Source organism: Saimiri boliviensis, chromosome 10 (genome assembly GCF_048565385.1).
Source record: "Saimiri boliviensis isolate mSaiBol1 chromosome 10, mSaiBol1.pri, whole genome shotgun sequence".
NCBI classification, from domain to species: domain Eukaryota; kingdom Metazoa; phylum Chordata; class Mammalia; order Primates; family Cebidae; genus Saimiri; species Saimiri boliviensis.
The window spans coordinates 39,252,737-39,276,424 of NC_133458.1; the positions used below are offsets into that span (position 1 = coordinate 39,252,737).

The 23,688-nt window shown below is 38.2% G+C and overlaps 1 protein-coding gene across 1 annotated transcript in view; it reads right to left on the bottom strand.

The window, feature by feature from the left end:
- Positions 1 to 23,688, bottom strand: part of CFTR (CF transmembrane conductance regulator) — a 230,318-nt gene that overhangs the window by 8,834 nt on the left and 197,796 nt on the right. The window lies entirely within an intron of this gene.

Here is a 23,688-nt window from a genome sequence, read left to right on the forward strand (position 1 = left end):
GAACTTTTTGTGGTATTCCCTATGAAGCAAATTTTAAGGATCTGAAGTTAAAGATAGACAGGAATACAATAACAGGGGGAGACTTCAATATCCCACTTTCAATAATAGAGCATCCAGACAAAAATCAATACAGAAATATTGGACTTAAACTATACTTTAGAACAAATGGACTTAGATATATACAGAACATTTTATCTGACAGCAGCAGAATATACATTCTTCTAAGCATACACAGAACATTCTCCAGGACGGGTCATTATTAAGCCACAAAACAAGATTTAACTTTAAAAAGATTGAAATATCAAATACCTTTTCTGACCTATGGTATGAAATTAGAAATCAGTAAGAAGTTTCAGAAAATTTAGAAATATATGGAAATTAAACCATGTTTCTGAACTACCAATGGATCAATGAAGAAATTAAAAGGCAAATTAAAAATATCTTGAGACAAAAATGGAAACACACCAAACTTTATGGGGTGCAGCAAAAGCAGGTTAGGAGGGAAGTTCATGGTAATATACATCCAAAAATGACAAAGATCTCAAATAACCTAAATATCACACCTTAAGACATTAGAAAATAACAACAAACTAAGCCCAGAGTTAGAAGAACGGAAATAAATATCAGAAATTTTTTTAAAGCCATGGTATTCAAAAATCATTTCAAATTGTAATAATTCACAAATACTGGCAACTATATTATGAAAACTGAATTTTAAACCAGGAGTGTATGAAACAACTAATTCATAGAAATATCTAACTGGAAATTAGCAACTGTAGCATGTTAGCAATTTCCAATTTCATTCTATTTTAAGAGTTTCTCCAAAATACACTAATAATTTTGTAGTTGCTTATGTAAAAGAGAAAACAAGTAGATTTCATAAAAGCTACTTATTAGAAGTAGCCAATTTTGATAAACAAGGTCAATTTTTCACAGATACAATATTTTTGTGAGCAGTTAATCGTTAACATTAGATTCAGCTGACTAGCCCTAGCCATCACCTTATTTAGGCATCTGTTCTTAACAACCAAGACCCATTACAGAACAGTCACTCTCTGAAGTAATGTGAAGCTTTCTAAATTCTATCCTATCCTTTGCAAAATCATTTTATTCAGATAATATTTTGCAGATGTCAAAGGAAAAAAATGAGTGAATAGATGTCCTCTATTTGCCTGGTTTTAACCATGAATAAATATGTTTAGTTGTGTATCAAGATGCCCATTAAGTGTTAATTTGAAAGAGAAGACTGGAAAACACACTGAGAAGAAATGTGCAGTACATGCCATATCTAGTCTGCCTTTCATGGTGAAGCACTCATATCAGGAGTTGTGAGCTCAGGTTCTGGCCACAGAGCTAACTACAATGACACTTAACATCTCTGGCTTTAATGTCATCGTGGTAAAAATTCAGAGGGTTTTTCTGCCTCCCAGAAAGGAAACCAATGGAAAAATTAAAAAGCCTGCCAGCTGTTTCTATAAATCCTGATACCTTATAGTGAGGGCATAAGCTAAACATACCATAAAAGTCATTTCGGTTGTAATTTAAGGAAATCAAGAATATATCTCTCCTGAGCTAATTCAAATGTTCACATATGCTCAGAGTGACTTCAAACCTTACTTTTTCATTGAAGTAACATTGTGCTAGGGACTAGGAATAAAGCATTAAGACATGCCAGGCACCTTTCATCTTAATAGGGCTGAGATAGCAAATAAAATAGCAAATAAAGCAAGATAATACAGAGCACTTGGTAAAGATTGTTAAAGGATTACTTTAGAACAGAATGGTTGAAGGAAGGGTCTTCAGGGATCTAGACATGTATCGGCCAGGGTAAACGGCATTAACAACTCTTCTTATGGAAAAGCAGACAAATTAGATTAAATTATATTAAATTCAAAAGCATCACACAGCAAAGGAAACAATCCAAAAAGTGAAGAAGCAACTCACAGAATGAAAGAACAATTTTTGCAAACCACATAGCTGATAAGGGTTAATAGCCAAAATATATAAAAATTCAACTCAATAGCAAGAAAATAACCCAATTAAATGGGCTGAATAGATATTTCTTAAGAGAAGCCAACAGGGGTGTGAAAGAATGTTCAACATATGGATCATCAAGGCAATGCAAATTAAAACCACAAGGAGATGTCACTTCACACCTGTTAGAATAACCATTATCAAAAAAGATAAGTGTTGAAGAGGATGTAGAGTGAGCCCTGTACACTGTTAGTAGGAATGTGAGCTAGTACAGCCATTATACAAAACAGTATAAAGGCTCCTTTAAAAATTAAAAATAGGACTAACATAGGATCCAGCAATCCTTCTACTGGTAGGGATATTTCATTTCCAAAGGAAATGACATCAGTATGTCAAAGAGATATCTGCACTCCATTGTTTATTGTAGCACTATTTAAAATGTCCAAGATATGGAATCATCATAAGTGTCCATCAACAGACGAATGGATAAAGAAAATATGGCACATAATGTTTGTCCACAGGATGAAACTGAAGGACATCATAAGTGAAATAAGTCAGACACAGAAGGAAAAATACCACATGATCTCACTTACATGGCAGAATCTTTAAAAGATATCAACTCATAGAAAGAGAAAATGGAATGGAGAGGAGACTGGGAAGGTATTGCTGAAAGGGTACAAAATTTCAGTTAGAGGCTAGGTGTGGGGGCTCACACCTGTAATCTCAGCACTTTGGGAGGCTGAGGCAGGTGAATCACCTGAGCTCTGCAGTTTGAGGCCAGCCGAGGCAACATGGCAAAACCCTGTCTCTACAAAAAATACAAAAAATTAACCAGGTGTGGTGGTATGCACCTTTAGTCCCAGCTACATGGGAGGCTGAGGTGGGAGGATGGTTTGAGCCAAGATCATGCCACTGCACTCTGGCCTGGGCAACAAAGCTAGACCCTGTCTTTAAAAAAAAAAAAAAAAAAAAAACAGAAGAGAAAAATAAGTTGAAGAGGTCTATTGCACATCATGGTGACTATGGTTAATAATATATTGGCTGGGCATGGTAGCTCATGCCTGTAATCCCAGCACTTTGGGAGGTCGAGTGGGGGGGGTGGATTATATGAGGTCAGGAGTTCTAGACCTGCCAGGCCAATAGGGTGAAACCCTGTCTCTACTAAAAATACAAAAATTTGTGGTGGTGGGCGCCTGTAATTCCAGCTACTCAGGGGGCTGAAGCAGAATTGCTTGAACTCAGGAGGTGGAGGCTGCAGTGAGCCGAGATTATGCCACTGTACTCCAGCCTGGGAAATGAAGAAAGACTCTGTCTCAAATATAATAATAATGCATTGTATTTTTTAAAATTCCCAAATTTACAGATTTAAAGCAATCCTAACCAAAATCTATGCAGGAATTATTGTTTTTAAGAAGTCAACAAGCTCTTTAAACACTACTTCCCTTTTAATCTGGATTTTTTGGTGTGTCTTCTTCGTTTTCTGAAATAAAAATAGCACACAGATATTCAAGTTACTCTGACTTAGAGCTGAATTCTTCCTATGGTGACCACCCACTCATCTGGGGCCTTTTATTCTCTTTAGGAAGAGAAAACAGACTGACCAAGTTTATTTGACTTCTAGGTTTCTGTGCTAAGGGACCTAAACAATGTTCTATTTTCTTCCTAACAAATCCTTCAAGGGGTATTTATGTCCAAATATAATAATATTTCCACCAAAATATTTTTTGAGGTAGAAGCAGCATGAGTTGGTTTTATCAAACCAGTTTATTGTTCAGAACTTCCTGACAATTTACCGGGAGATTTCAAGACTGGCTTTGTGAGTAATGAAATTGGAACTAGTGTAATATGCAGCCCCTGTGTGGTGTAATTTGAGAGACAAGGTGTGGTGTGCCTGCTACGCCATCCCTCTCTTCCTTATTTCTGAATCGTTTTATTAAAATGTGATATATTATTTTGTGATATGGTAAATAGAGAATTGAAGTAATGAAACTCCTCCCTGTGCTACCCGTGAGTGATCTGTATCACTGACCACTTGGAGCTAAGGTACCTTATAACTCCTGAACTCCTTGCTTCTGTAATTCATCAGGCACATTTCAAATAGTTGAGATTTTATTTTCCTGCCCAAATGCTGAGGGAATGGAATCAGAACCCTGGCATTCAGTTAGAGAGAATGAATCAGATACGATTGAGGATCTGGGGCCTTTAACATCGGGTGATATCCCACGTGCATGTTGTTATGAGGGGGACAGTGACCAACGACCTACTGGAACAGGAAGTGGAGAGCCACAAAGCCAAGAGAAAGATGCGCTGAAAGCCAGAAAAGCGGACACGGGGGGAGGAAAGGCAGCACCAGCTGAAGTTTAGCATTTTGGTAAAGAGATATTTCATCTGGCTATCCTAGCTGGGTCCAGGAACTTTAAGGGGAAAAAAAAAAACAAAAAACGTTCCATATATTTGCTACCAACCAAACTCTGTCAACTGCTTGAAGGCAAAGTCCATTCATACCTTACTCATTTCTTTTGGTTTCCAATATCTAGTACTACCATATACAAGTACTATAGGAGATACATGTTTGAAAAGAACTATAAAAATACGATGTTGATCATGACAATCATCATGATATAATGGTGGTGTCCTAGCCTAACCAAGAACCCAAGTTCAGTTCAAGTTCCTCTCAAGTAAATTTGTGAGAGTTTTTCACTCTCACCACCTCCTCCACCACCATAGGAATCTATCACCTAGGCTTTTAGAACTTCTGCAGTCACATTACATGGAGTAAGTGGATGATAGGAGGGCAAAAACCAAAGAAATAGAACTGGCACTGTGGAAAGTATAGGCAATCAGCTAGCAAACACCGTATCCTTGGGGGTTCTGAACATCTAAAGAGGGCCTCTTGCAGTGGCCTCTCTCTCTGGATATTGGCCAGCACCCATGGAGTAGCTTCTCTCTTGAACCATGTCTTCCAATATCGGGCTTTGGCATTACCCAACCCCTTTTTTGGTCTTCCTTTACCACCTCCATGATTTCATACCCACCCAACCCCCTTCTCCCTTGCAGAAGGTGCTTGGGTTCCTTTGATGCTTATGCTGTATTCTCTCTCAAGAGTGTCTTCAAAATATTTTAGCCAGGCTACAGAACTTGAATACTTATTAAACCAATGAGATATTTCTAACTTCCAGTAAGCTGACTGTCAAGTCACTAATTTCACCAATAAAAACTCATTTCTGATATTTATTACACTAATTAGCAAAGGCTCTAATGTCAATCAATAATAAAGTTAGAGAAATGCTTGTGGTAGCTGCCACTGCATTTCTCTAGAATGCTCCTGTGACATGGATTTGTAATTAAGAAGTACTAAGTGATAAACAGAAAATCTTGAAAGTAGCTAGAAAAAAAGCATGTTATCGGAAAGAACTACTTTAGATTTATCATAAACTGTATTCTGCAGAAAAAAACAAAATATTTCTGAAGTGATGAACTAAAAACACTATCAATCTAAAAATTCTATATCTAGTAAAGTTATCTTTCTAAAACAAAGATGAAACACAGGAGAAGAAAACACATGATCATTTCAATACAGGCAGAAAAACATAAGACAAAATTTAACATTCATTTGTGATTAAAAAATAACTCCCAATTGTCTAGGAAGAGAAGGCATTTAACCTGAAAAGTGCATCTGTAAGAAACCAACAAATGAACAAAAACAAAATAAACACAGCTAACATTATGTTTATCCCTAAGATCAGAAATAAGACAAAAATGACTACTTTTGCTTCTTCTAGTCATCATTGTACTAGACCCCCAGCTAGTTCAAATAGACAAGATAAAAAAAATAAAAGTTTGCACGATGAAAAAGTAGTAAAATTTTCTTTGCAGATGTAATTGATGTTACAAAAATGTTAAGGAATCTAAAAGTAAGCAACTAAAACTAATAAGTTAGTAAGATCAGAAGATACAAGATCAATATATAAAAATAAATTGTAATTCTACATACCAGCTAATTGAATTTTAAAGATATTTATAATAGCATCAAAATTAAGAAATGGGTACTTTAATAAAGTATGTAAGATGTGTACCCTGTAAACTAAAAATCACAGAGATGTGCCATGTCAATAGATGAGAAGAATCAGTATGTTTAAAATGTCATTTCTCCCCCAAATAATTTATAGATTCAATGCAATCTCCATCAAAAATGTTTGTAGGGTTTTCCTTCTGTTTTTTATGAAAATTAATAAGCTGAATCTAAAATTTATATGGAAATATGAAGGATATAAAATAGCCAAAACAATTTTGAAAAGAATGAAGTTGTAGAATTGGCATTAACAGTAAAGACTTACTATGAAACTACAGTAATTAAGATAAGGTAGTACTAGCACAAGGACAGATATATGGATCCTGGGACAGAACAGAGTTCAAAAATCAACGTACTCACACATGCTTAATTAATTTTTTATAAAGTGCCAAAGTTGTTCAATGGAGAAAAATATAATCTTTACAACAAATGGTGCTGAAACAGTTGTATATCAATAAATACCAATAAAAGAAAATGCTAATCCTTAATTTATAACATATATAAAAACCAACTCAAATGGATGACAGAGCTAAGTGTAAGAGCCAAAATTATACACCTTCTAAAAAAATAGGAAAAACTTTGACTGCAGTTTAGGCAAGATGTCTTAGGACACGAAATACTAACAGTTGAATTTGCCTGCTGGCAACTCAAGCCACATCTAAAGAAGCAGATGAGATGCTTGTATGCCCCAACTTTTGCATTATTGAGAAATTCAAACCAAATAAGCCCCAGCTTACACAAGAGAACTCTCTCTCCAGCCATGCTATTCCACCACATAAACCCCAAGTCAGTTCTCCCTCCTGCTCTCTCAGTCCATTTTTAGACTTGCTTAGGAGCCTGGCCTGCTTTTCTCAGAAGACCTCATTACATGAGTAATAAACTTTTTCATACCATCTTGGGGTGTATGTGTCTATGTATGTGTATGTGTGTGTTTGTGTCATCATTAGCTTTGATAACTGAACCAAATTTTGGGTGGGCAGTTCCAATTCCTCTGTGGGATGACCACAACACTATCTTCCTTCTCATCCTTTGAGACACTAAATATTATTTCATAACTCACTTAATCCTATAAATACTTGTAAGTATCTTGGCCTTTAAACCTAATATTTATCCTATGTACTTGAAAAGCATTAATCTGCCAGCTTATCCTTTATACAGTGTTCACAACTGGGCAGTCACATCAGTCTTGTGGTTTGTATTTATTTATTTACTTATTTCAGCACAAGCCTATACCTTGTTAGGATCACAACTACCAACTTCCCCATTCATTACAGCATTTGCACTGCCAAGATGGATCATTTTGTTTCTTTTCATGCCTTTCTTGACAGATCTACTTCATTATCACTATAGACTTTTAAAAAATGAAGTCCAGAATTACAGTCATAAAAGTACCTTGGGGGCAGACTTGTGATTAGTCATTTGAATGTCTGCCTTCTAATTTCAAATCAAGCCACATTTCCCACTGGATATAGTGAGTCTGTACATTGTAGAATCTAATCAGTATAGTCTCTTTAAAGAGTCTTCAACAGATGCTTATGCTCCAGGGGACACCACTGATAAATATTTACATAGAATTCCATGTGATGATACCTTCCTTAGACTGAGAAGTGTCTAGCTTCCCAGAGCATATACCACTCATATCCAAGCTGAAAGACAAAAGCCTGCCCTAAATTAAAGAGTTATTGCAAATCAAAACTACAATGAGATACCATTGTGATTGATAGAATGGTGATCACTAAAAAGTCAGGAAACAACAGATGCTGGAGAGGATGTGGAGAAATAGGAATGTTTTTACACTGTTGGTGGGAGTGTAAATTAATTCAACCATTGTAGAAGACAGTGTGGCAATTCCTCACAAATCAAATACCATTTGATCCAGCAATCCCATTACTGGGTATATACCTAAAGGATTATAAATCATTCCACTATAAAGGCACATGTACACATACGTTTATTGTGGCACTGTTCACAATAGCAGAGACTTGATACCAACCCAAATGCCCATCAATGATAGACTGGATAAAGAAAATATGGCACATGTACACCATGGAATACTATGCATCCATAAAGAAGGATGAGTACATGTCCTTTGCAGGGACATGGATGAAGCTGGAACCATCATTCTCAGCAAACTAACAGAAGAACAGAAAACCAAACACTGCATGTTCTCACTCATAAGTGGGAGTTGAACAGTGAGAACACATGATCACAGGGAGGGGAACATCACACACCAGGCCTGTGAGGGGATGGGGGAACTAGGGGAGGGATAGCATTAGGAGAAATACCTAATGTAGATGACAGGTTGATGGGTACAGCAAACCACTATGGCATATGTATACCTATGTGACAAACCTGCACGTTTTGCACATATACGTCAAAACTTACAGTATCACAAAAACATAAATAAAAAATAAAAAATAAAGTTATTGCCTTAAAAACTTTAGTGAGTGATTTATCTATGCCAAAGTCAAGATGCACAGTGCCAAAAATTACACAGATGAAGTATACAAGGTTTCATAGGACTTTCAGAAGTCACAATTCTTGATTTTTGAATTGGCATATAAGTCTCAAACCTCTATAGGGCACTTAGGTATTTGCCTTTTTATTGAAAATTTTTATAAAAATTAAATACTTTCAATATCCAAAGCAAGAATCTCTCAGGAAACTAATATGCCACACCCAAATATAAATAACTTCTCCAATTCTACCACCACCACCACCACCACCACCACCACCAAGATCTCCTCCATCTCCTGTGAATCATACTGTGAGCTAATCCAGCTGCTTATGTTGCCTGCTAGCCATGGCACTAATGAGGCACCTTAGGAATCTTTGGGGTGGGGCAGGCCGGGCGGGGCGGGGGGAACTCACTCTTTTTCCAGCTCACTTCTGTACTTCCCAACTTGAGAAGATAGCCTTTTTTCCTTTTTTTTTTTTTAAAAAAAAAATTGTATCAGAAGGGTCAGTTACACTATCTCATTTTTTTCCTAATTAATCCCTGCTATTTTCAAGAATTTATCGGTTCTTCAAGCAACACTACAAGGGTTCATGTAAACATAAAGAAAGCACCGGAAGCAACTTGATACCTAACATGATTAAAAATAAATAAATAACTAAGGGTTTAAACTTTTGTGAACACCCTTGATAGTTCAAAATTGAATCAGAAACCATGCGTTCACCTGGCCAACACTCACTATCAAAGACAACACACAACTTCATGACTCCAGATAAAACTACTTGGCTGTAGGATATGATACTATTCCATGAAAGCCACTGTATTAAATTCAAAGAAAATCAGGTTAGATATATCAGTTTAATACCAAAAAACCTAGCCAATTCATCTCTGAATTAGAACTCTAGACTCGCAGAGATCTTTGAGGACTTTTTATGCAAGTCTGCAATTTTATAGAATTGGGAACCAAGGCCTACAGAGATTACGTAATTTGCTTAAGGTAATAAAACTTAGTGGCACCATTAGATTGAAGCCCAGATTTTTATGACTCATGCTGCATCACTCTTTAATCCTAATCCTTTGTTCCTGCCTGCCCCCAAATCCATCCTTTTAACCACTTCTGGTCACACACCATTGCTTTTTTGGGGGAAATAATTCCTTTCCTTTAGTCAAAAGCTAACTTCCTCCTCAGCTCCGAGAGTTAGCATGTGGCCCAGTCCAGGCCAATCAGAGCCCAAGACACTCAACTCTAGGACTATGTTTCAGCTTTAAATAGAAGCATTTTCCCCACTACTAGCATTGTTGAAAGGATGGATTGTAAGTCTGTCACGAGAGGCAACCATCCTGACCATCCTGTCACCTTGAGGGTCAAGACTCCCTTAGAATGGAGTCAGTCCAAAAAAAAAAAAAAAAAGCAAATAGAACAAGATTGAGCCTTAATGGTAGACTGAAGCAGTGAGATTTGGCAGTACCTGTGGAACCCTAGTTCAGTGTGAGCCAATACCTTCCCTTTTTTTCTTAAGCCAGTGTGAAATAGACTTCTGTCTCCTGTGACTGAAAGTCTTGAATACCCTAACTTTCCACTATAGCATACCAAATTTAATTTAGTCATGGAAAAGGAAAGAAAACCTATCCCAAACCTGTCAAAGACATTCTCTAATCATAGTGCAGCTGAAATGTTTCTTTTTCCTTTTCAGTGGTGTGCTTTGACATCATGAGATAAAGCTTAGAAAACTACACTTTGTGCTGCCTTAAATTTTGAAGAAAATTGTGTGTTTCATTGTGGACACTAGATCAAATGGAGGGTAGAGAACAGGACTCAGTGTGTATTTCTCCACATCAATGATCTAGAAAAGGGAGAAATCCAAGCTAGAGAATATATGTCAAGAAAATGATATAAAACACATATAAACCATATTATTGTGAATATATTAACTTTTAAAAATTATTCCAATTGAACACTCAATCTTTTTTTTAAAAAAAATTACAAATATATAGAGGCAGAAAGTAGAGTAAGTGCTGCTTAGGACTGACTGAAGGAGATGGAAAGGATGGAGGCTGATAGCTAAAGGGAATGAGTTTTCTGCTTGAGATGATTCTACAATTGATAGTGGTGATAGTTGCACAACTGAATATACTAAAAGCCACCGAATTGTATATTTTAAATGGGAAAATTGTGACATCCTATATGTATATGAATTATATCTCAATAAAGCTGTCATACCAAAAAAAGAAAACCTAACCAAAAATTACAATGGACAGTGTTTAGCCATGCTTATTCACCTGGCACTTGCCTAATGGAAAGGGATGGTTTTAAGAACAATTTGGAAAATATTTGGGAAAGGATTACCAAATCCTGGTGCTAGAGGATTATTGGATCAAAGATGCAATTGCTTGTTGAAATGGAGCTCTGAATGGCCTCTGTATGCAGACAACCAGAGTCTCTGAGAATTGTAAGCCAAAAAAGTAAGAACCTTAAGTCAAAGGAAGGGCATCTCACCTCCCCACCTCTCAAAGAATAATATAAAGTACAAAAGAAAAAAGCTTAGAGTTAGGCTTATGGAGAATGGAAAAAATGTTCTCATCTGAGTTGGAAAATGTTCTCACATGAAGTTTCTACCACATCTGAGAGAGAAGACTAAACCTCCCTAGGAGACCTTTCTTAACCACCCTGAGGTACTGTCCATTTACATCCTTTTCTTTATGACATTAAGTTTCCTGCCTATTCTCCAAGCCTAACAGACCACATTTTTTTTCAAGTGCAACAACCCAGCCTGCTGCCTGGAAGGATAAACACATCTTCATAATCCTAAAAGTAAATACTGTTAATACAAAAGGATTATTAAAATGAGTCCATGTTTTATTGACCTTGACAAGGTTTCCTAAATGACGATATCTTCTTGTCTGAAGAAAAGGCACTCTGATAAACCAGTGGTAGAAAACTAGGCAAAAATTGGAGGAAAAATTTATTACCAGAGTTTACCTCTAAATGGAGAGCAAAAACCTCCAGAAAGGATATAAAAATTACTAATCATGATGTATCGAAGCACTGGCTATGTGAGTAAACTGCATCAGAGGAGTCTCTTGGAGGGGCTTATTTAATTGGACAAGGGTTCCATGACTTTAATTTTATTCACAACTATTAAATATTTACTGGTACCTCTGCATAACACTGCAAAGCCTCAAATATATCAGTCAAGTGTCATGAGTCTTAAATGTGTTTTCTTGACTGGAGTTTACTGTGTCACATTTAAAATGAAGATAAGGAGGCTAAGCATAGCTAGTTGCTGGGCTGTGTAGAGCTCCATCTGAAAAATTTAACAATAGCAGTCAATAATCTCCATATTGCAATAGGCACATTTCCCAAAAATAGCAGCAAATCAGTTTTTAAGATAGAGGCCCTGATCATACAACATTTTGCATATCTTGTAATTTCCAGTAGTTTTTATCCCAAGTAACTGGAAAGGTGGAAAAGGAGCTCATTATTGATTTATTACTGAGGGTTGAAAATATTATTACATGTTACAATTCCATATTATAAAGAACTGGAGTCTCATCCAAGTGAAGAATCAACATTCAGCATTAGCTTGTTTACTGGTAAAATCGGATTAGATAATATATCAGAACTACCTCCCTCCCTCTCCAAACCAAGAGCTTGACTATGATTTACAAACTCATTGGCAGATGAGAAAACTAAGCAAATACCTAAGATCTTGCCCCAACACTACCATATACCAAGCATATGTAATTTCCTATCCAAAGTTATAACTCAACTAGTTCATCACAGTCTAGAGAGCACTTATTAGTAAAATAAGACATCACACAAATGCGCAAAAAGTACAAAGTGCATTAGCATCAGTTATATTTGAGAGACGGGGAGAGGGCCCCAAAACGTCTAGGTTATATGAACAACATCATTTACCCAGTTGTATTTGTAATCAAATACATGAGATGGTAGATTTAAAGAGGGACTGAGCAACTCATTAGTAATCTGGGTATGAGGTGGTCGCCATCCAGCCTAGATGTAGGCCTTGAAAAGGAAGATTAAAAAGGAGGAGAAAGGTCTCTGCCTGGTACAACAGTAGACATAGATGACAACAAATTTATCACAATTATACTCGCTTTATGAATCCCAAACCAAAGCCACCTCCATAGTCTTTAAGTCCCTCCTCTTTTTGACCCTCTCAGGTACTCTATGCCTCTTCTGAAGTTCCACAGACTTTATTTCTGCCTCTCTTATATCACGTATCATAGTCTGCCTTGCATCATAGGTATTGCTATTAAGTTACATATTGCTCGACAGCAGAAATCCATTATTATATTTCCTTCTGTACTTCATACATAAGGCTCAATAAATGTATATTTGTGTTAATCAGATAAAGTACAAGTTACTTTAAAATTATAAAACTGGGGCAGCCTTGGAACCAGGCGTGAGATTAACAGTAAAGAGATAAGTCATAAAATGTATTCTCTATTCTTACTACATCCTTTTAGAGGAAAATCACAATCCTGCTGTGTTAATGCCACTACACATCACAGTCCTTTATGGTACCCATCCTCAATGAGACCTCGTCAGGTCAAAGTCTTATCCTCTTTGAGTTTCTGCTGTTCTAAAGCATCACTCAAGTTCCTTCCCCAATTCCATTCTCTCTTCCCTTTCTAGCTAGAATAATCCTCATACTTCATACTTCAAAAATAAATGAGGCTACCACCTAGGAACTCCTTTGTCTTCCTGTTCTGTCTTGACATCCACATCAGCCACAGTTCTATCAGAGTTTTACCATGAAAGTTCACTGCACAGACGTCCTGATGCAACATGCATAATTGCTGCTGACTTCAGCTACTGCACTCTGGGTCCCCCTCTCCATCTGCTCTGGGACCAGGCTTCCAGCATACTTCTCCCAGCTGGTGACTGAGTGTGCATGGGACAATTCCATGCCCATTTCTGTGAGACATGCATCTTCTTTAACTGAAGGCTTTGTCACTCCATAGAGCTTTCTTGGAACGGTGTTACAGCCAGAGACACTTCCTACATAGTCCTTTCTTCCCCTCTCCGTCACAAGCGTCAGACTTCTCCTAAGGTCAGAAGAGTCTCCCCACTTTCTCTTGTTCTCTTCTTTATCCTTTACAAGTATTATCCCAATGAATGTCTTGCACATCTAATCATGTCTTTATACTGCTTCTTAGAGAAAATGAACTACTTCTTATAAAAGATAATAAGAGGAGGCGTTTCCCTTTCACCTATACAATTAATTACTCCAGGACTTCGCTCTCTCAATGATCTACTTGGTTGCCTTCATCTTCCTTTGCTGTGGATCTTTCCCTGGAGCCTGCATGTCACTTAAAAAGCCCCTAGGAAGAGACAAAAAGGAGTGCCTTCTAACAACCAACATCTCCTTCCAGATTGTCTAATCCAGACTTGTCTTCCTCTCCTTGATTCTTTAATCAACTAAAATTTGCTCTATGCCTACTCTATTAGTGAAAATGTTCCTCCTAAAATCACCAATGACCTTCTGGTCTTCAGAAGCAACAGGTAGTTTTTAAAGCCTTCAGTTATTTTGTAATTTAATTTTAAGTTCTGGGATACATGTGCAGGATGTGCAGGTTTGTTTCATAGGTAAAAGTGTGCCACGGTGGTTTGCTGCACCTGTCAACTCATCACCTAGGTATGAAGCCCAGCATACATTCGCTGTTTTTCCTGATGCTCTTCCTCTCCTCATCCCCCTCCCCACAACAGGCCGCAGTGTGTGTTGTGCCCCTCCCTGAATCTATGAGTTCACATTGCTCGGCTCCCACTTATATGTGAGAACATGCAGTGTTTGTTTTTCTGCTCCTGCATTAGTGTGCTGAGGATAATGGCTTCCAGCTCTATCCATGTCCCTGCAAAGGACATGATCTGATTCCTTCTTATGGCTGCATAGTGTTCCATGGTGTATATGGAGAACCAAGCTCAGAATTTTATGTTAGAAACTACTATACATGCACCTCCTAACTTTTAGAGGGACAAAATAAGGGTGACTTGCATGTTTGTCTTTACTCTCCTGACAACTGAGACAGAAAACCAAATAGGAGCTCATGAAAGTAAAGAAGAGACAGGTTTTATCTTTATCCAGTCTATTATTGATGGGCATTTAGGTGGATTCTATGTCTTTGCTATTGTGAATAGATACATGAAATGTGCATGTATCTCTATAATAGAATAATTTATATTCCTTTGGGTATATATCCAGTCATGGGAATGCTGTGTCATACGGTATTTCCGGTTTTAGTTCTCTAAGAAATCACCACACTGTCTTCCACAATGACTGAACCAATTTACATTCCCACCAATGTTGTAAAAGCATTCCTATTTCTTCACAGCCTTGCCAGCCTCTGCTGTTTCTTGACTTTTTAATAATCACTACTCTGATTGGCACGAGATGCTATCTCATTTCGGTTTTGACGTGCATTTCTCTAATGATCAGCGATGTTGAGCTTTTATTCATGTTTGTTGTTAAAGCGTTTGATTTTTAAGCGTCTCCTGCCCCCATAAAGCCTTCTCCTTCCACGGCCCCCATGACACCAAGCACTGTTAGTCTTCTTTCTGCTTTGATGGTGCTTCTCAACCTCCTTCACTGGAATGTCTTTTGTTCACTCCAAATATCCAAGCACAATTTGCCCTTGAGAAATCCTCTTCAACTCAATGCAATTTTCCTGAAGGATCTCATCCACTCCCATGGTTTTAACCATTTATATGATGATATTTAGTAGCACTATAGATGTGTGTGGTCGCTAGTAAATTTGATCTAATTGGCTGTGAAGTAGAAGTCAGACAGTGACTTCAAAGATGTCATGTCCACATCTGAACCTGTCTCTTCTTTACTTTCATGAGCTCCTGTTTGGTTTTCTGTCTCAGTTGTCAGGAGAGTAAAGACAAACATGCAAGTCACCCTTATTTTGTCCCTCTAAAAGTTAGGAGGTGCATGTATAGTAGTTTCTAACAAAATTCTGAGCTTGGTTCTCCATATCTCAATTTCAGGTGATGACGTCTTATGTATAAAAGATAGGACAACCAGAAAGAAGTTGGCAAGAGAAAAGCAGAAAAATATAAAATTGGGTGTAATAAAACTTAAAATTGGAAGGACCATCTGGTCACTCCTCTGCCTTTTGACAGATATGGAAATAGTATCCTTATCCCCAGTTTACAGATGCATAGCTTGGACCCAGAGTGATTAATGTAAAACTACCTACCAAGTCTGCTGTAAAGAGAAACTGAAACCCAGGATGATAGTGTAGTACAGCTCATGCTGCACTGACAGAGGGAACAAAAGTACTTGTTTAGCTGTGCGGAATACGTTCCAAGACCCCCAATGGTTGCCTCAAACTGAATATAGTACTGCACCCTATATAGGTTTTTTTTTTCCTATACATACATATCTATGATAAAGTTTAGTTTGTAAGTCAGGCACAGTAAGAGTCAACACTAATAATAAAATAGAATGTGTATAGCAATATACTTTATAACAAGTATATAAATGTTCTCTCTCTCTCTCCCCCCCCCCCCGCCACTGTACTATATTCAGCTATTTTCAGACTTCAGTTGACCTTACATTACTGAAATCATGGAAAGCAAAACCATGGATAAGGAGGGTCTACTGTAAATGCAAGAGAGGTCAGGTCTGGCAGCAGAGGCTGCCCCACACACAGAGACATCCTTCATATGTCATCCTCACGCCACGCATCTCCTAGCTCAGGACATAACCTCAAATACCATCTGACAGTGTGGCATGTGTATCAATAGATCAAAGGGCAACCTAATCTCTTCTGCTTGTCACCAATGTGACAAGGAGCAATGGTGTCTCCCTGGATAATAGACCACAAGACCACCAGCACTGAGAGGCCATTTGGGGTGAGTCATCCTCCTAATATGAACATCATATAAACATCTATGACCATCATTTCAAACCAGAGAAATTTCACTGGCTGCAAGGGAAGAGAGTTCTGGCTGCCTTAAACTTGGCATAGCAGAGCTCAGAAAAACAGGTGCAATCTGATGAAACATGATGATTTCACTGGGATATTGGAGAGCAGGCTGAAGTCATTATAGATTCAAGTTTTTAAAGTTTATCAGATCACAACAATATTGTATAGTGGGCTTGTAACAGGGTCTAGAATTAGTCCTTAGTGAAGAATAACATCTAGGCTAGCCATGTAAATAAGCACACTAAATAAACTCACTAATTCTCAGAATAAGAACTTCACAATCCTTTCTTCCACAGTGGCTAATGATATGAAGTACTGACATTCTATAATGTAGAAGGCCCTGTGACCATTTTATCTGATTTAATCTTTACTATAACACTAAGGGAGTTATTGTTTCCATTTGAGGAAAATGTAGACCATGTAGATTAATTTTCCAAAGCCACACAAAACTTGTTCTACCAGGAAGGAACGAGGCTGGACTTAAAATTCAGGTATTTCTGACCTCAAAGATCTTGTTCTTCCACTGTGTTCCATGATAGACTGTAAAAGGATAATTATCCTTTTGTTGATGCTCCGATCACTGGTTTATGTTTAATTTTAGCTGACTGCCATCATGCTGGAGCATGTCCTTGCCACCTCTCCCCAACTCCCATGTGTCCAAAAAGTATAGAAGTGACATGAGAAGTATTTTCCCTACCTAGCCAGCCCAAATGTTTAGCTACCTCTGCTTGATAGACAACAAAGGTATATCTTCATGTTGAGATATTTTGGTTGGACAGGAATTTGGGGCTAAGGACACTAGAGGGTTATAAAATTAAGTACCATTCTTTCCAAACCCATCTCTATGTAATCACTGTATCTTCCTATATGTTCTTCCTTTGCTTATAGAAACCTACTCAAATGTAGATACACACATAAATGATAGAAAACAGACACTTTTTAAGATACACGTTTGTTCAACTTTGATAAACTATTCATGTTCAAGGAACTGCATTTACTTAAAGTGTAATTCCATGCGTTTTGACCGTTTGTACACCTGTGAAACCACCAACAAAGTTAAATTGCAAAACACTTCCATCACCCCACAGTGGGTGTTTTTGTTGTTGTTTTGGTTTGGTTTTTGAGATGGAGTCTTTCTCTGTCTCCCAGGCTGGAGTGCAGTGTCAAGATCTCAGCTCACTGCAAGCTGCATCCCCAACCCCAGACCCTGGATTCAAGGGATTCTCCTACCTCAGCCTCCCAAGTAGGTGGGACTACAGGCCTGTGCCACCACACTCAGATAATTTTTGCACTTTTAGTGGAAACAGGGCTTCACTCTGTTGGCCAGACTGCTCTCAAACACCTGATCTCAAATGATCTGCCTACCTTCTAATGTGCTTGGATTCCAGGCGAGAGCCACCACACCAGACCACCAGGGTAAGTTTTTAAAAATAATTTTATATCTTATGTATTAGAGTTTATATATTATTTAGGTAGGTCAATATATCTTGCAAAATATAAAGTGTGGAGACATTTTTCTAAGTCAACAACAAATACAGCTCCCACACATTCTTTTAATAGCCAAATACATGTCCACTTATGCATATACCACAACTTATTTATCTGTTTCCTTAACAATGGACTGTATCCAGGTATTTCTGGTTATTTTTTGTTACTTTTGCTATTGTAGTCAAGGCCACAGTAAAAATCTTTATGCTCTATATTTAAGTATCTGTAATTTTGTTTCTTAGGATAAATTCCTAGAAATGATTTTGCTATATATAAGGCAATAGACATTTTTAAATTGTGACCTGTAATACTTTGTAAAGAGACATCCTCTAACTCAATGCACCTCAGAAAGTCACCACTTCCTACTCTCACACTAGGCAATGTTATACCGTACAAAATAGCAGGTGCCAACAAGCTATGGACAGAGACTGTTCCTTCTAGTACTCTTAGGAAGCTTACAGTACTGGGAAGGACCACAGGGGGCCCCTGACACTGCCCGGCCTCCCTGTTTTCCTTCATCCCCTACAGGACATCTTCCGGCTTACTAGGTTCCAACTGTTCTCCTCTCTTTTCTCCAACATACCAGGGCTAGAGCTTTCCAATTTTCTTTTTCCAATGTTTGTTTCTACTTGAAAATATCTTCCAAGATCTTTATAAGGCTGGAAATTTCTAGTCATTCACATATGAAGGAAAGCATCATCTTCTTGGGGAAGTCCCTCTACCTACTAGCTACCCAATGAATGACCTTCCTTCCTATCCTCCTCTCCATCATATCATGTTTACTTCATAGCACTTTCCACTATCTGAATACCATAGGCTCTGTAATCAACATCCCACTCAAGTGTGACCTCTTCTCCACCCACTGCCCCCTCCAGTACAGTATTCACACAATCGCCATAGGGTCCCCTTTTAAAATTCAAGTACATTCATGTTGCTCTCCTGCTCAAAACTCTATGCTTGCTTTCCCACAGTGCTTGGAGTAACAGCTCTCGTCACATTTTACCAGGCTCTTTGAGCCCAGGGTACCACTCAATCCCTTTCTCTTTTCTGGTTCACATCAAGAGGCCTCACTGGTCTCCTGTTCTTCTCAAATACACTGCGAACTTACTCTCTTCAAGGTCTTTGTATCTGCAGTTCCTCCCGCTAGAACACTAAACCCAAACTTCACAAGACTCATTCCCTGGCTTCCTTCAGAGCCCAGATCAAAAGATACAAAGCTCTCTGAGGCTGCAACCCTTTGCCTGCTTCCTGTTTCTTAATAGCACTTATCACTAGCTAATGTTATTTGTTTGTATACTTACCTACTCATTTACGCATTGTCTCCCTACAAATAGAATGTAAGTTCTATAGTCATGGACTTTATTCTTTTTACCTTTTCTTCATTCTCAGTGACTGTCACTAGGTCAGTACTCAATAAATATTGCTTTGTGAGAACAAATGAAATTACACTTGTGTATCTGTCTCCAAGCCAGAATATAAGCTCCCTGTAAACAGGGACCTTGTCCCTTTCGTTCATTATTTTGGCCCCAGCACTGCTCATGACACATGATAGACCTTTAATATGTATTTGTTAAATGAACAAATGAATGAATATAAACATGGAGCTTGGGACATGGTGGTGATTATGTAAGTATTTATTTGAATCACATTTGGTTTAATTGAAATGGATTTAGTATATTTAGAAGCAAATCTTCCAGACTACTTGTCCCGAGGTGAATAGTATGTCCCCAAATTCACGTCTATCCAAACTTGTGAATATGGCCTTATTTGGAAATGGGATCTTTACAAATTTAATCATATCAAGATGAAGCCATACTGGATGAAGGTATCCTTAAGGATAAGAAGAGAGAAATTCAGCCACACAGAGGGAGAACGCCACGTGATGGAGGCAGAGATTCAAGGGATACATTTACAAGCCAATGAACACCAAAGATTGCTGGCAACCACCAGAAGCTAAGAGGAAGCAAGAAAGAACCCCCCACTAGAACCTTCAGAGAGCACACAGCCTCGCTAATACCTTGATTTCAGACCTCTAGAACTTTTGAAACTATGAGAGAATAACTTTTTTAATCCATCTAGATTGTGGTCCCTTGTCACAGCAGCCCTAAGAAGCTAATACACTATCTCTTTTTAAAAATGCTGTTAATCCTAATATATAATGGGGCCAATGTTGAAAGGATGCTAAAGTGTTTGATCATGATCTGCAAGTTCCTCATTTTGAATGCTGGAGATTCTGTAAATGCCAAGATTGTTCACAGCAAGGAACTAACCATGAGCTTGTATGGCCTGTTGGACCTTTGCCTGAAGAAATTTGAAGTTATTTCCCCATGCCAGGTAATGTGTGCTCAGTTAAACAGCAGATGAGGTAAGCAAGCACATATTGCTATGGCCTCTACTGACAGGAAGCCAAGAACATAAAAGGTGTTAAGCCATATGAATATATTCTGAGACAGCCTTTAAGAAAGCTAAAACTTACATAAGTGTAACAAGAAACACGCCTAGACAGGTATAATACTCATTGAACAGCATTCTGTAAGGGATGAGGCTTATGTGGCCTGCACTTATTGGGTACCAAAATCTTAACTGAGATAGTCAGTTGAGGTTACAGATACATATCATGAACAATACCTGAAGTAGTTCTTTACTCCAAGAAATTATGAAAACACGAGAATTGACAATAATTAAAACCTACCCTATGGCAAAATTTTACACATATAAAGTACTCCCATATCCGTCCCACTCACCCTCTGCTCCAGCAAACTTAGGCGGATTAATTGAGAGAGACCTTTGAGGGCTGAGCTTGGTGGCTCATACCTGTAATCCCAGCACTTTGGGAGGCCAAGGTGGGTAGATCCCTTGAGTCCAGGAGTTTGAGACCTGCCTGGGCAACATGGCAAAACCCCATCTCTACTAAAAATACCAAAAAAAAAAAAAAAAAAAAATTTAGCCTAGTGTGCCAGCACGTACCTGTGGTCCCAGCTACTCAGGAGGCTGAGGTGGGAGGATAACTTGAACCTGGTAAGTTGAGGCTCCAGTGATTGCACCACTACATACCAGCCTGGATGATAGGGTGAGACCATGTCTCAAAAAAAAAAAAAAAAAAAAAGAAAAGAAAGAAAAAAAAGAAAGAAAGAAATTTGAGTCCAACTGGGGTAAAGAAGGCTGGATGGCTGGATCCCAGGAGAAAATAGGAATAATGTTCATTCATTCATTCATGTCTCTTGGAATACCTGAAGATATTTTTTGATGTTGCAGAAGGATGGAGAAAGAGAAAACAATTTCTTGCCTATTCTAGAGGCAGAGCAAGTTTTATTCCCTTCTGGAAATTTCTGTTCAAATGTAGGAGACAGGAAAAAGTGAAAAAGGCCACAGCTCCCATTATAGAAATTGCTGATTTTATCATGTCAATCTATATGAATTCGATGTTTTCTTCAGCAAAATGGTCAAATATTAGCTGTTTCATATGGCTCAAACTTGTAAGTTCTGCCTGGACTTTTCTGGAAGGTGCCTTCCCTCTCTCCTTCTTTTACTGACTGAAGGAACTTCCACGTTCAATTCAAAGGGAGTAGGATTCTTCAATATGCATAATTCTATTAAACAAGTCCCTTGATTCAGAGCCTGGTGGTTTAACTCCTTCACCTTTTCGTGCCTACACTTGGGGCAGGGCACATTAGCAGAACTCAGTTAATTTTAGAAATGAAGATGCTCTAATCAGACTTAGGAAATGGCATTTCTTTACCTTTTTTTCTCTAACTTGAATATGACTTTATTTTTAATACAAATTATGTTTATGGTATTAATCAAAATGACCCTTTTAGTCCTAGAAGCATAATGGATTTTTTCATTCGCTCCTAGCCATCCTCCAACTAACGCAGGTCTAAACAAGTGCCACTGTCCGCCTGGAGCTGTACTCCAAAGACAGCCTATGCAGAGGGAGGCCATTTCCTCAGACATCTGGTTACACTCTGCCTTAGTCCACTTTGTGCTGCTATAAAGAAGCAAAATACCAGAGAGTGTATAATTTATAAAGAACGTAAATGTGTTTCTTGCAGGTCTGCAGGTTAAGTCCAAGGCTGAGGGGCCCACATCTAACAAGAGTCTTCCTGCTTAGTCATCCATGGGAGAAGGCAGCAGGGCAGGAGACCATGTCTGTTGTGGAGGAGGAGAGGAGAAGTAGGAAACTTACCTTTTATTAGGAACTCCCTTGCTGGCTAATTAACCCACTCCCATGATAATGACATTAACCCAGTAATGAGGAAGGAAACCCTCAAGACCTAATCAGCTCTTAAAGGTCCCACCTCTCAATGCTGTTGCATTGAGGATTAGGTTTCTAAGAAGCTTTAGGGGACACATTCAAACCATAGCACCTACACTAACCTAATCCAGTGATGCGAAGTCACACTGGCCTGACCGTTTGTCAGAGGAAATCAAACCGGTTTTGAAAATAAGTAGCAGGTGGCATAGCTGTTTTGTCATTGTTGTCTTCATAGCAAAAAATCTTGAAAGCAATAACCCATTTGTCTTGAGGGAAAAAGGAGACAACTTTCTAGACTCTGAGAAGATGTGCTAGAGAGCGCTGGATAGAAATCAGGATAAACAGCATCCAAGAAATGCTTGCAGGACAGTCGCTTATTTCACATTTGTTAATAATATTCTGCCAGCCTGTCAGCTTGATAGCAGTCATTTCCTGAGCTGCTCTACATGGCTACTCTAAAGAAAAACTCATCCATTCTGAGAAACTGTGCAGGCTAACCCACCTTCTCCGTGCTGCTCTCTGGAGGCAAAGAGCTCAAAGGATCCAGGACAGTAATATTTAAAGAGGATCCCAGCACACATTCCTTAGGGGCCTCTCATGTTTGCCATGGGTTTTTATAACCCAGACAGCAAGAGCTGTGAAAAAAAAATTTAGTGAGAACTGACAAGATAATTTAATGGAAGTTCTTCCAACAAATAAGATATGTCTTCAAATAAAAGAACCAAGCCTTTCTGAAAGCCAAATGAACACCAATATAACAGCCAAGGTCAGAAGTAGAGCCAAAGAGTTTTGTTCTGTTTTTATTCTAAGAAGATAAACATGATGCCAGCTGGTTGTGTTGACCTGGTCTCCTTCATTGGGGTATTGCCACTTTTGTTTTAAATTTTGTTTTAATTTAAGCATGATACCCACCTCTTCCCATGGCAGAGTTAAATAAAATATAATCACCATGCTTTATGTGTCTTTCCTAGAATTGATTCCAGGTTTATATGGAACTTTAAGGTTTGTATAGCACATATTACTGAATATTAGCTTTTTTCTTTTTCCTTTTTGTTTCGTTCTGTGGGTTTTTTTTTTTTTTTTTTTTTTTTTGAGACAGGGATGGCTCTGTTGCCCAGGCTGGAGTGCAGTGGCACAATCTCAGCTCACTGCAACTTCTGCCTCCTGGTTCAAGCAATTCTCCTGCCTCAGCCTCTGAGTAGCTGGAATTATAGGCGAACACTACCACACATAGCTAACTTTTTGTATTTTTAGTAGTGAAGGGGTTTCACCATGTTGGCCAGGCTGGTCTTGAACTCCTGGCCTCAAGAGATCTGCCCACCTCAGCCTCCCAAAGTGCTGGGATTACAGGCATGAGCCACCACACTCAGCCAGCTTTTTGTTTTTAACCTCAAAGGATAAAATATTGTAATAAAGGCTATTGATAAACATATAAAAATTCCCTAAAACAAATGCAAAAGTATAAATGAGTCCAGATTTCTCCAA